Source organism: Myxine glutinosa, chromosome 9 (genome assembly GCF_964187855.1).
Source record: "Myxine glutinosa chromosome 9, kmMyxGlut1.1, whole genome shotgun sequence".
Classification (NCBI taxonomy): domain Eukaryota; kingdom Metazoa; phylum Chordata; class Myxini; order Myxiniformes; family Myxinidae; genus Myxine; species Myxine glutinosa.
Genome location: NC_136269.1, coordinates 132,117,658 through 132,128,238, shown reverse-complemented (window position 1 = coordinate 132,128,238; position 10,581 = coordinate 132,117,658). Strand labels below are relative to the sequence as shown.

At 36.7% G+C, this 10,581-nt stretch overlaps 1 protein-coding gene across 1 annotated transcript in view; it reads left to right on the top strand.

The window, feature by feature from the left end:
- The window catches only part of LOC137434915 (ankyrin repeat and SOCS box protein 2-like), a 58,311-nt gene that overhangs the window by 23,516 nt on the left and 24,214 nt on the right, over positions 1–10,581 (top strand). The window lies entirely within an intron of this gene.

The window sequence follows — 10,581 nt, the reverse complement described above, 5'->3', positions numbered from 1 at the left end:
CTGAATTTATAATTAAATTGCGATTTTTTTTTGTCACTGATCTACACATATTACCCCATAATGTCAAAGTTTAATGTTTCATTTTTTGGAATTTTTTACAAGCTAATTAAAAATGAAAAGCTGAAATGTCTGGCTTCAACAAGTATTCAACCGCTTTGCTTTGACACTCCAAATTTAGCTCAGGTGCATCCAATTTTCTTTCATCATCCTTGAAATGTCTGATTGATTGGACATGATTTAGAAAGAAACACACCTTTCTTTTGAGGTCCCACAGTTGACAGTGCATGTCAGAGTAGAAACTTTACCATGAAGTCCGAGGAACAGTCTATAGCACTCCGAGATATAATTGTGAGGAGGCATAGATCTGGGGAAGGGTATAAAATAATTTCTACAGGTGTTGAAAGTTCCCAAGAGCACAGTGAGCTCTATAATCAGGAAATGGAAAGAATCAGGCGTGGCATGCCGTCTCTTTCTACACCTCCCCATCACACCACTCCGGGGGCGTGGCCTTTTTCCTTATTAGGTCCTTTGGGCGGGGCTTAGTCCAATCGGCTCTGCTTGGCGTTTGTCTGCTGTTGTTGTTGTTCAAAGGAGGTTTTCATGGCTGGCCTTGTCAACAAAATGGAAAGGGAAAATTACAGAGGGGAAATCACGTACTGGTGAAAACTAACCTTATTCCCAACCGATAATTAGCACAACACCACCCCCGTGTGGTGTATATATAAACAATCTTAAGCTACAGTTTCCCTACTTAAGTACATCGAGATTCCTACTACCCATCCACGGTCCATGCTACAATTATACAATCCTACCTTTCTTATGGGATATTTTTACCTACCCCCCACAAACGTAACAATATATATATGACTGAAGAGAATGACTGAAGGGATCTTAATCAAACCTGGTGCAGGTATGTATAATGAGGTAAAGATGAACTGATTAGATTTTGGTGTCACGAGGTCAAAGGCCAAAGGTCAGAGGTCATGTTAGGTAAAAATCCTGTTACTCCGACAACTGGTGAACCAGTGATGGGATTCTGACCAAATTTGGTAGTTATGTAGAATGATGTAAAGATGAACTGATTAGATTTTGGGGTCCCGAGGTCAAGAGGTCAAAGGTCAAAGGTCATGACAGGTAAAAATGTGATAACTTGAGAACAGCTGAATGGATTTAAATCAAACTTGGTACAAGTATTATAATGATGTAGTAATGTGGGCGGAGGCATATCGGTCGACGTCGTGACGTCTTCTAGTTTTTTTTTTATGTTGAACGCTCCAGGCACGGACTATTTAGCCCTCATCGAGGCCAGGCCTGAAATAAAAGAGAGGGAAAGTGTATGATGAAAAGTGTATGATTTTTGTTTGCGAGAAAGAGAGGTTGAAGCTAGCCCGGTAGCTGTAGTTTGAGTGAGACAGTAAGTAAGACCGGCAATCCTGACACGGAGAGTGTAAGATGATTCCGGGCACCACTTTAACTCAACTAAGTCAGAACGGGAGTACTACCTTGAGCAGTTGCTGTCTACAACCTACTAACTAAAAAACTGGTCCAACTGGATGGACGTTTGTTTTTTTTTATGAGACACCATCTCATTTCTGCAGGGCCATTGGCTCCCGAAGGGTGCTCATCCGCCCTTTAACAGGTATTGTATTTAGTCCTGCAGCGTGTCACAGTCACCCTTCCTACTGGCAAGCTCACTACTGGCAATATGGAACTACCCAGACTCTTCCTAGACCTGGCCATCCGACCAAACTGAGCAACCAGGCAAGTAGGACCTTGGTCAGGGAGTTGAACCAATGACCACAGTAGTGTATATATGTTGCTTCTGGGACACTCTCATTTTCCCATTGACTTACATGTTAATTTTTCCCCTCCCTCATTGCCCCTAAACACCTCTATTTCTCTCACCCTGTTCTTTATGAACCTTCTAACCTTTTGACATGTTATCCTTATTCATTAGACCACTTAAACAATGGTCCTTCTGTGTGAACCTGTGATCCTTCTGACCTTATGGACCTTTTAACCTTTTACTCTTAATATCATCTGGTGAATCATCTTTGGCCCACTCAAACAACGACCCTACAAATATTTGTTTATGCGTGGGAAATAATTTAATTCTCTTGCCACTCTCTTCACCATCTAATATATTAACAAAAAATATGTTTGAGTTTGGTTCTTTATTAAGATATTTTAACTGAGCTAAGATAAAATGGTAAGCCTCCCTCAATGTTCTTGTTTGAGCGCCTCTAGTGCCACACACTTTTTGGTAGGCTCTGCCCACTTTTTGTTAAGCTCCGTCCACTTTTTGGTAAACCCGCCCACTTTTTGTTAAGCCACGCCCACTTTTTACTAAGCCCCGCCCACTTTTGCTAACCTCCGCCCACTTTTGCTAAGTCCCACCCACTTTATAAACTCTTCAGCATTGTATCATTTCCAGGTAATACATTACATCATTTTCAGGGAATTTCCATCACATCATTTCCAGTTAAGACACGCCCAGGGAATTTCCACAGGAAATGACACACACCCAGCCCTTCTTATAAAAGGCACCGACCACACAGGCTTTTTCAAACACGCTTTCTGCTTCACTTGAGAATGGACTACTATGCCGAAATGGAATGGGATAACTTTGCTATTCCTTGGAGTCCTACTACCTGTGTAGAACTCAACCTTCAGATTGATGAACTGGACTCGAACCTCTTATCAATGGAGGTAAGTTTGTTTATTTATTTATTTATTTATTTAATTTTTTTTTTTTTTTAGATGAGACTCGTGTAAGAGTTAACAAAGTTTATTTTAATATTCATAGAGCTTGATTTATACAAATAAAAATATTGTATTAAATTAATACATTGTTATTTTCTTTCACAGGAAATTGTATCTGAGATACGAAATGAAAATTCTGCTTTTAACACAACTTGGGATGAAGTTATTTTTTTGTTTGAAGACATTTTGAACAACCAAGACCCCCAGAACGAGTTCTACCTTGATGACCCAGCCAAAGAGTTATACCTTGGAGATCCACAAAATCCTGAAAAAGAGTTTTACCATGATGATACTTGTTGTGAGTTATCAAAACAAAACCCACTGAACAAGTTCTACCTTGATGAGTCAGAATACAAGTCATACATTGGAGACCCACAAATTTCTGAAAATTGGGAAACGGGAATTCTCCCTGATGGTCCGCAGTTATACTATGTGAGACACATCATAGAAACCCTAAAAAATTGGGCAAGGAGAGTTCTCCCTGATGGTCCGCAGTTATACTATGTGAGACACATCATAGAAACCCTAAAAAATTGGGCAAGGAGAGTTCTCCCTGATGGTCCGCAGTTATACTATGTGAGACACATCATAGAAACCCTAAAAAATTGGGCAAGGAGAGTTCTCCCTGATGGTCCGCAGTTATACTATGTGAGACACATCATAGAAACCCTAAAAAATTGGGAAAGGGAAGTTTTCCCTGATGGTCCGCAGTTATACTATGTGAGACTTATCACGGAAACCCCCAATATTTCTGAAAATTGTGGTTCTACCTTGGGGACTTGGAAAGATGGTTATATTTTTGGAGACTCGGAATGGGGGTTTTGTTTTGATGACTCGGAATGTGATACCTATCTTGGAGGCTCAACAGGAATGTGGTTATACCTTGGGAACTTGGAAAGTTGGTTTTATTTTGGAGACTCTACCTGTGGGGTTCCTCTTGGAGACTCTTTGGATTCTAAAGCAATGAACAATGTTCATTATTTAATGACGCTTGATTAAAGCAATATCAAGAAAGTTCGAGGAAGAAAATGCTGGAAAATTCTTTCTTCCCATTTCTACTTCTTCAAACTTGAAAGCCTTGAAAGACAGAATTGGAGGAAGAGGAAAAAAAAGAAATACGTATTTAAAAAAAGAAGAAAAGAAAGATTATGTTAGGGTTTGGGTGGGATTTTGAATGTGAGGGTTAGGGATGGGGTTGGGTTAGGGATGGGGTTGGGTTAGGGTTGGGATTTTGAATGTGAGGGTTAGGGTTGGGGTTGGGTTAGGGATGGGATTGGGTTAGGGTTGGGATTTTGAATGTGAGGGTTAGGGATGGGTTGGGTTAGGGATGGGGTTGGGTTAGGGTTGGGTTAGGGATGGGGTTGGGTTAGGGATGGGATTGGGTTAGGGTGGGATTTTGAATGTGAGGGTTAGGGATGGGGTTGGGTTAGGGATGGGGTTGGGTTAGGGTTGGGATTTTGAATGTGAGGGTTAGGGTTGGGGTTGGGTTAGGGATGGGATTGGGTTAGGGTTGGGATTTTGAATGTGAGGGTTAGGGATGGGTTGGGTTAGGGATGGGGTTGGGTTAGGGTTGGGTTAGGGATGGGGTTGGGTTAGGGATGGGATTGGGTATGGGATTGGGTTGGGTTAGGGATGGGGTTGGGTTAGGGATGGGGTTGGGTTAGGGATGGGTTGGGTTAGGGATGGGGTTGGGTTAGGGATGGGTTTGGGTTAGGGATGGGTTTGGGTTAGGGATGGGTTTGGGTTAGGGATGGGGTTGGGTTAGGGATGGGGTTGGGTTAGGGTTTGTATATTATTATGACTCACTCACACATACACACACACACAAAAGTTAAGCCCCAACTGGAAAGTTGAGGGATTCTGTGTTTGGGGTTCACAGATTTAAAAACGTATCCCCATTATACACACACAAAAGTTAAGCCCCAACTGAAACGTTGTGGGATTCTGTGTTTGGGGTTCACAGATTTAAAAACGTATCCCCATTATACACACACAAAAGTTAAGCCCCAACTAAAAAGTTGTGGGATTCTGTGTTTGGGGTTCACAGATTTAAAAACGTATCCCCATTATACACACACAAAAGTTAAGCCCCAACTAAAAAGTTGTGGGATTCTGTGTTTGGGGTTCACAGATTTAAAAACGTATCCCCATTACATTTTATTTATTTATTTATTATTTTCAAGGGTATTATCTGCTTACTTGTGTTTTTTGTAATTCTTGCGAGTAAAATGAACCCAAGATTTCTTCTCCATTTAAATCATATAATTTGTAGGTCCAAGGGTTTGTAGCCATTACATCAACGATTTTAAATAATTCATTCGTCCATCTCTTTGTATAACCTTTCTCAAAATGGCTTTTCCATTTGTATATTCTTACAATATCACCAACTTTGAACTTGGGCTTTCTCAAATTAATCTCCTTTTCATATTCTAATTTTGTAAATGTTTCTGATGGTTTTGATTTTGTTGATGAATGAACTGTATTATTGTAATTATCTACAATATCCTGAATTAAATACACCCATTTTTGAGAACTGAGTTGTGTGAATTTTTTATATAATTTCTCTTTTAAAGTACGATTAAAATGCTCAATAACAACTGCCTTTCCTTCATTAAAGGTGCTGTATAATTTAATACCCTTCCCCTTAAGAAATTTCATGAATATTTTGTTATAGAACTCTGTTCCCTCATCAGTCCATAACTTCTTTGGTTTCCTTTTATCCCGATCAAATATTAGCTTAAAGGCTAACATTAAAGTATCACCCCTTTTATTTTTTAAAGGGACAACCCAGGCAAATCTACTCCTCAAATCAATAACGGTTAAAGCATACCTGTATCCCCTGTCATTATTCAATTCAATTAAATCAGCGGACCATATGTGGTCGGTGTATTTAGAATAAACCTTCCTTCTTTTAAACTTTGTGATTATAGGTTTGTGTAATTCTTCAGCCAAAAGCTCCTCAGTCTTGATGACATCATTAGAGCCTAATAGTTTTTTGAGGAATAACCAAGACCAAGTTTCAATTTAGCATTTATCAAATTTCTCACAATAAACCTATCAACTTTCTCTCTCAACGTTGGATTTTGTATCAAAGACAAATTATACAACATTTCGCTGTCGGCTTTATGTTTTTCAGTCAACGTAGTGGTTTTCCCATAAGCAATATCATGCTTCATACACACTTCGTCAACCCTATTTGTAGGTTTAGACCAAGGTTTAGGATTGTCAGCCTCATCTAATCTTTTATCCAAGTTTGTTCCTGGACCACAGAAAGAATACCCTGGAAGGTGTAATTCCCCTGGAATTCCAGTTGTTGTAAATTTACTTCCTGACAGAAACTTTTGTATGTCTCCTCCTCTTTTAGGAGAGATGAATTGGCACTTTTTAGAGCCACATACTTGACATATTCCTTTTTGATAAACTCTATTATTTTTAGCTTTAACATAAGAGATATTTTTAGATTTAGTTTTCTTTTTACATTTGAGACAATAACTCATATTTATTTATCAGAAAAATTCCGACAGAGTATCAAAACCTTTTTGGTTTTCAACATATACATTTCAATCTTTATTTTTAAAACATAAAGAATCCTAAGGAATGCCTTCACTCTCTCCTCCATTTATTTACAAATAAAAACTAACTAAAGTCAATGACACCAACATCATCAATCACATAATCTTTTCCTTCTTCTTCTTCTTCTTCACCACTTTCTCGTTTAAATCTCCTCCCTGAAATTGAAGACATTGACGTTGTTATTTTTGAAACCATTATCTTCATAAGAGTTGTTAATTCTTTAATTTCCTCTTCGGTGCGTTGAGATTGATTTATTTGCTGTAATACACTCAATCTTTTACGAATCTCACTGATTTCCATCTTTTTATATTTTTCCTCCCTCTCTCTTTGCTCCCTTTCCTCCCTCTCCTCCTTCTCCTTTTTCTCCCTCTCCTCCTCCTTTTTCTCCCTTTCCTCCTTCTCCTTTTTCTCTCTTTCCTCCTTCTCTTCTTTAACTCCTTCCTCATTTATCTTAGCAATTTTTGATATCAATATTTTCACAGCATTCATTCTTTCTTTATTTTCCTCTTCGGTGAGTTGACATTGATCTTCTTGCTGTAATACATCCACTCTTTTTTGAATCGCTCTGATTTCCATCTCCCTCTCCTCCCTCTCTCTTTGTTCCCTCTCCTCCTTCTCTCTTTTCTCTCTTTTCTCCTTCTCTTCTTCAACTCCTTCCTCATCCCTTGCTACCCTTGAGTTTAAACCCCAAAGAATATTATACATATACTCATCTGGATTTTGAGATATTCTTGTATCTATAATTATTTTTCTCATAATAGGATACCAATAAGATTTGTTGACGATTTCTAAAAGAGTTTTATATTTCATAACTTTGAGAAGTTCATTTTTATTTAATACTTTAAACAAGTCTCTATTTGTGGGTTTAACAATATCAGTATAAGGCCAGTTTTTTATGACAAAATTCCCATGTATATGCTCCAAATCATAAGGTATGTAATACCGAGCACCCTTTTCTTGTAGGTATCCTTGAATACAAAAATTATAATTGTCTTGTAGTCTTCTTCCTGCCATTTATGTATCAGAAATATATGTGAGATTAATATTATGACAGGTAATACCACCCCATCTTCCCATTACCAAATTGGTTTGTATTCCTTGGCTTTCTATCCTTATCTCATGACCTTCCTTCTTTGTCATGCTAACCATCGCTATACTATCATATATTTTTCTTTTCTTAAAACCATGTATTTGTTGTTTATTAATTGTACTTCCACATAAATCCTTATCCTCACCAAGTGGATAATATTCTTCTTTACGAGACTGATTAAAATCATGTAGGTCTTCTATGTTTATTGAAAAAGACCAATTATACCCTAAATCAGGCATATCATACCCCCATTTATTAATTCGCATATTAACTATATGTCCTTCTTTATAAAATTCAATTGTAAGCAGGTAGTTAAATTCAATGAGGAAAGGTGTATGGTCAGTATAACCAGGTGTTGTGGTTGTAAATTTTACTTGTTTAACAAAACGTGCTGTTTTCTTTAAAAATATATATTGTGATAAATCACTAAATCTAATTAAGTCATTTGCATCTGTAGGGTTTGGATAATTGATTAATTTATAAGTATTCTTCATATTAATATTTTTACTTACACTATATTTTTGTCGTTCAGCCTGTGCCTTTGTATAATAATTTGATAAATCAATATCCTGAGAGGATTTTCCAAAGATAGAACCATCTTTTCCAACATAAGTCATTTATATTAGATTTAAAATGATATCATAAAAATTTTCATTATTGTTGAGTTTAAATAATACATATAAACATAATTGACCACAACATTTAGAATTAATTTCTTGAACTTGAAATGTTTGATAAACACCATTCTGTAAGAATTGTATTACTTCAACAGGTGGTGGCATACCATAACTATCAAAATAATATTTATCCTGACTATTATGAATACAAACCCAATGAGAACCATTCTGTGTGTCTAAATTCATAATAATATTCTTTGTATTCTTATTTATATGTATTAATTCATCTCTCATACAAATAACCACATTATCAATTTTTAGTGTTTTACAATACTTAGCTAGTTCTATATTTGACGTTGTATTCTTTCCAAATTGTTTAAACCATTTATCCATTTATTTATGAGAAAGATACAATCCATTACCCCGTTTAGTTAGTTTAACACCCGCTTGAGCGATAGAGGAAAGCATATCTCCAACCAACAATCTAGCTTTATCAGGTAGACTTTCAAGTTTTTGAGCAAAATCTACAATTACACCACTTCCACTAATTTGTTTCTCCAACTCCTTGTTATGTCTTTACAATTCTTTTTGAGCTTTTAGTTGTGCCTTCCTTTCATTAGCAGTTTTTACCGCTGCTGAAATACCACCAGTCAATGCTCCCACTGCACTTAAACCAGCAAATAAAGGAATTAGAAATGGGAGAAATCCTCCTCTTGACTCGTCTATTGAATATTTCTTTAAAATAGGTTTCGTCATTTTAATTTTAAGTGATCCAACATCATTACCTTCGCAAAAGCGGAAGGTTATGTTTTGATCGCTGTGTATTTATTTGTATGTCTGTGTGTGTGTGTGTATGTTATTCGCATAACTCAAAAAGTATTCAACTGAATTGCATGAAATTTGGTGGGATGATTACCTTCGCAAAAGCGGAAGGTTATGTTTTGATCGCTGTGTATTTATTTGTATGTCTGTGTGTGTGTGTGTATGTTATTCGCATAACTCAAAAAGTATTCAACCGAATTGCATGAAATTTGGTGGGATGATTGGTTATTATACGGGACACATTTGATTAGATTTTGGGAGCAATCGGGTCAAAGGTCAAGGTCAAGGTCACGAAAAGGTCAAAATCGTATTTTTACCAAGTACAGAACAGTAGCTGCGGCGAAGGTATGCGCTCTACCGAGTGCCCGTTCTAGTTTAGTGTTTTTACTTGTGTGTGTGTGAGTAAAACATCAATTCTTACAGCTCCTTTTCTTTGAATTGTATTAACATTAATAATACAAGGCTTTTGATTTTGAATACAAGATGTTAATTTATTAAGATTGATTTGATTAACATATACCCCAACCATTTATTTATGAGAAAAAACCTATGTGATATTAATCATAACACCATTATCTGTATTAATCTGTAATTCTGTTTCCTCCAAAAGCAAACAATATGCATTAACCTCTTCACTCTCCCCTCTTTCAATGTATAGAGAAGTATCCACTCGATTAGACTTTATAGTTTCCTTTTGAGAACTCAGGTCAATTGCGTAGATTGTATAAAGTTTTTGAAACGCAACCATATCCAAAATAGGATCATTATTACCATTACTTTCACACACCTTTTGGTAGGACTTGTAGGCTTCCGCATAATCATTTTTTTCCCAATCAATTTCCAATCTATCTCGCGGATAAAATGTGCCATCAAGAGAAACCCGAAGTTGTTTCACCTTAGCATTATCACTCAGGGCATTATTCTTATCAGTACCGTCCTCTCCATCTGGTTTTTAAAAAATGAGCCAGAGGTATCGTGGCTTTCCTTGAAGAACACCCAAATTCCAAGTGTAGGTAGTGTGTTCCAGTTTAACGTGTTGACATCTTCTTTTAAGGTATGATACATTTAGCGGTTTCTTTGAGTTAAGTCTTCTATTTAACATCTCTTCCGTTTTAAGATTAGGAGTATATTCACTGATATACCAACACAAATCATTAATAACAAATTTATTATTTTCTCCAAAAGCATTTTCAACCCCAAAAAGCAATCTATTTACATTATCATTCCTTTGTAGTTGAAATCTAATTTTAAGCCCATACAAAACTTTATCATAATCACAAAATCCAAATATACCTTTCAGAGGTACTGCTACGGTAAAACTATTCTCAGCTTTGGCGTCATCATTATACATTGACTTCCTTTGACTATAACCAGGGTCTGCGTTTGTACCCGTTGACGTATCAGGAATAAAACCTTCAACAGCTTCCTTACCCATTCTATCACTAAACGAATATAGTGTAAATTTCATCATTTCAGATGTAGCAGAGACATAATCAACCGCTTCAACCTCTTGTGTTCCAATATACAGGCGGACACTGTCAAACATTTTCCAGAAGAAATCATTTACGAGTGTAGCATTAGTATTATTCGCAGCCTTAGTGAATTTAAATTTACACAGCAAGAAACTATCAGCTATATTCAAGTAAGTTTGTTGATTATTTATTTCAAAACTTTTTGTTCCGTTTGAATTCCAGTCTGTTCCTGTTATAGCATTTA